Genomic DNA, 3,959 nt, shown 5'->3' with positions numbered 1-3,959 from the left:
TGTCCCCCCAGTGCTCCTCATCTGTGTGTGTCTGTGTGTCTGTCTGTGTGTGAGAGTGTGTGTGAGTGTGTGAGAGCCTCTGAAGGGAGCAGCAAAGTCTTACTGCACAGGCAACAACAGGAAAAGCGCCAGGGGCTGTCAGAACAATGGGGACATTACTTTAAGCACATTACTCCCTTAAACCACTATTTCTGAGGGAATCCAAGGGGGTTTGGGCGTTACACATTCACAGAGCTCAAAAGACTTAGCCTGCTACTTCCAAACTGCAGCCAAGTACTGAAACAGAGAGAGAGAGACAGAGAAGTACTGAAACAGAGACAGAGATAAGTACTGAGACAGAGAGAGAGAGAAAGAGAGAGAGAGAAGTAGTGAGAGAGAGAAAGAGAGAAAAGTATAGAGAGAGGGATAGAGAGAGAGAGAGAAGTACTGAGAGAGAGAGAGAGAGAGAGAGAGAGACAAGTACTGAGAGAGAGAAAGAGAAAAGTATAGAGAGAGGGATAGAGAGAGAGAGAAGTACTGAGACAGAGAGTGAGAGACAAGTACTGAGACAGAGAAAGAGAGAGAGAGTACAGAAAGAGAGATAGAGAAAGAGAAGTACTGAGACAGAGAGAGAGAGAGAGAGAGAGAGAGAAGTACTGAGAGAGAGAAAGATAGAAAAGTACAGAGAGAGATAGAGAGAGAGAGAGAAGTACTGAGACAGAGAGAGAGAGAGAGAGAGAGAGAGAGAGAGAAGTACTGAGACAGAGAAAAGTACTGAGACATAGAGAGAGAGAAAGAGAGAGAGAAGTACTGAGACAGAGAGACAAGTACTGAGAGAGAAAGAGAGAAAAGTACTGAGAGAAAGAGCAAGTGAGAAAAGTACTGAGAGGCAAAGAGAAAGAGAGAGAGACAAGTATTGGGAAAGAGAGAGAGGTACTGAGACAGAGAGAAACAAATACAGAGAGAGAGAGAGAGGAGTACTGAGAGAGGCAAAGAGAAAGAGAGAAGTACTGAGAAGAGAAAGAAGTACTCAGAGAGAGAGAGAGGAAGAGAAAGGTACTGAGAGAGAAAGACAAGTATTGATAAAGAAAGAGAAGTACTGAGAGAGAGAAAAACTAATAGAGAGAGAGAGAGAGGGGTGAATCTTGAGAGAGGCAGAGAGAGAGAGAAAGGTAGAGAAACAAGTACTTAGAGTGGCAAAGAGAGAGAGTACTGAGACAGAGAGAGAGATGAACTGAGAGAGAGACTTCTTACATTGAAGGCCGATGGGGCAAATACTTTCATAGTAAACACAAAACACAAATCCATTTATAGACCACCAGGATTTCATTAGTTAGAAATTGAAAAAAAGGCAAAAAAAGGAACTTTTCAACTAAAATAGTGAACATTCCATTCTAGAGTTGGCAGCACAGGTGGGGTGGGGCCCGTGGGTACAATGAATGCAATTTCTCACCTGGAAAGAAAAGATCCAATAAAAGGGTTAAACAGAATGCCGGGGCTGACAGGGGGATAGAGACTGGGGGGAGTGGGTGCATTGGGTGATCTCTAAGCTCACATTAAGGGGGTCATTTACAAGGGCAGGCGCAGGGTGCGTCTAGTGCTTGTCTAGCATTTCCAGAGCAAGGGTGGCATCAGTTCTGCAGCGTGCATCTAAAATGGTGTTGGCATCACTCGGTGCCGGAGCGGCTATTGGTGCAACCTACTGTGGGAACACTGGGGCTACTGCTGTGGCTTCCTAACTTGTGGGTCTGGGCAACTTGCAAGTTGGGGAGCAGGAGGGGATGCTGTCCTTCCCTCATGAATACAGTGCTACCAAACTCAAGCAGCACAGTTTTCATGGGTGGTGGCGCATATCTCTAGGCTCCAACAGGGAGGGCAGAGACCTGCAGGGTGAAATGTGCAAAAACATGTTTGCTTGCACCAAACTTTACACCCTGCCATCCAGTAGTAAATGCCTTTACCCAGCCTGCCCCAAATCAAATATCACCCTCCGCCTATGCATCATATCATATCAAAGTGAACCCCATATGGTCAGTGGAACTATTTACCACTTGTCATTGCCATCTCTGCTTCTATAGCATCCGATCATAGTTTCTTTGTTCTTTCCCCTTTTCCATTGTTCAGATTGTGTACATATGTGGCTATTTCTCCTGTAAATATGTGTTTATCCTGTAAGGACCACTCGCCCTCTGTGTGTGGAAGGTACATCTGCAAATACTTGTTTAATATTTAACTTAGCCTCTGGGTACTGCATTTCTTTTGTGTACTTAATACCCAGTGTACCTATCACCTTGCTTCTTCTTTCCAGAAAGTCCATGTACCACTTGGCCTCTGTCTGGGCAGAGTACATCTGTCTGTACTCACTCTGTAGGTAGTAGGGCCCCTCTCTGGTCACACAGTTTGGATGTAGCACTGTATGTGCCGCACTAGTTGAACCTGGCAGGATAGTTTATGATAAGCCCAGTGGCCCATTGGCTGTTATTGGTTGCTGCACTGGTGATACTGATTTGAGTTGAATTGTTTGGAATTAGAGTACTATGACTATATTGCATTGCAGGCACTTGCACCCATTAACCTGTATGTGTTTATAATCCCCATTTATGAAGTGCAAAGTTTAGAAAAAGGGCACAAATCACCCTAATTTCTGACTAAAAGAGCAAGATGTGCGCAGATGATGCAAGTATTGCCCAAACATGCTCCTTGTACTTCCATATGGTTGTGCTAAGCGCCATTGCATGCGTCTAGTCTGCCCTGATAAATCGCGCACACGTATTCCCCTTGATGTTGGAGAACCCTGCCTTGAATTTGTGGTTCCCAAAGTAGTTTGCATCAATAGACAAACTTGTGCGATTTGTATCCAAAAATTGCATTTTGCACACTGCTTTAACACTTTGTGTGTCTGTACACAGCGGAGGGCTGCTTAGGGTGCAAGTCGTGGGAGGCAAATTGAGCCATAGGCTAGAAATCCCTGCATGAAACTAATGGCATTACATTAATGAAGCTGTTCATAAGACTAGGTTTTATCTAGTTTAATAAAAAAAATAACTAGATGCACCTTGTGAGGCCAGAAGAAACCAATTTTTATTGTGGGTCCCAATACAAAAAAAAAATTAGCATCCTGTGTGCCATACTGAACCGTATTAAATATTGGTTGTTAAGGCCACAGCATTGACTGGATCCCTTACCTACAGTAACACCTAGCTATGATGGGCACCATGATACATGTCCTAATTTCCTCCCACATAGGAGCTGCAGCTCCTTCTTCTCTGTGTTCCTCAGGGGTGGAGTTTTCCCTTAGATACTGCATGTGGGTAAGAGGTTTACTATTTTTTGTATTCAGATAGCAGTGTTCAAAAGAAGAAACCATACACTTGACATGCTCTAGAACAGGTCTGTCCAGATGGAGGTCCGTGGGCCAGATGTGGCACTCTAAAGTCTTTTTATGGCCCCCAGTCTGCTTAAGGGCTCCTTGGACTTCCCTATATGACATCATTATTTTAATTCAATCCAGCCCTTGAACATGTTATATGAGAAATAACTGGCTCACTATATGTAATAAGTTGGGCAGCACAGCTCTAGAACACAGAGAGGCAGGGGAAATGCTAGGATGCTAATGAGCAAAACAACATGGTGTTATGAATAGGGTCAACTCTTCCACCAAAGCATGGTCGAAGTGGACCCAGACCCGATCCCCGCTGACCTCCCACCCCCAATCGCACTGAAGTTTAGTAAAATGTATGCACAGTCGGAGGAAGGGGGTTGGGTGGGTGGTGGAAGCTCCTGGGGGATGTGAGGCAGCCTAAGTGGGCCCTGCACACCCCAGTCCAACCCTGCACCCGAGGGTCACTTTATGTCAGGAATCCATTTGCCTTGTCCTTTTAAGTACTACAGTATGATCCCATGTTTATTGTACACCTGATACATAATCAGCATTGTTCTGTATATACCTGTATATCTGTATCCATAATGCACTTTAGCAC

At 44.6% G+C, this 3,959-nt stretch overlaps 1 protein-coding gene across 1 annotated transcript in view; it reads right to left on the bottom strand.

The window, feature by feature from the left end:
- pdgfd (platelet derived growth factor D) overlaps positions 1 to 255 on the bottom strand; it is a 117,836-nt gene extending 117,581 nt beyond the window's left edge. The window contains exon 1 of the mRNA XM_002934934.5: positions 1 to 255. This exon is cut by the window's left edge and continues 477 nt beyond it. The gene's annotated coding sequence lies outside the window, so the exon portion shown is untranslated.
- Positions 256 to 3,959: the final 3,704 nt, after the last annotated feature.

The sequence above is a fragment of the Xenopus tropicalis genome, chromosome 2 (genome assembly GCF_000004195.4).
Source record: "Xenopus tropicalis strain Nigerian chromosome 2, UCB_Xtro_10.0, whole genome shotgun sequence".
NCBI classification, from domain to species: Eukaryota; Metazoa; Chordata; class Amphibia; order Anura; family Pipidae; genus Xenopus; species Xenopus tropicalis.
Note: the sequence above shows the minus strand (reverse complement) of the source record. Positions and strands in the feature narration are given on the sequence as shown.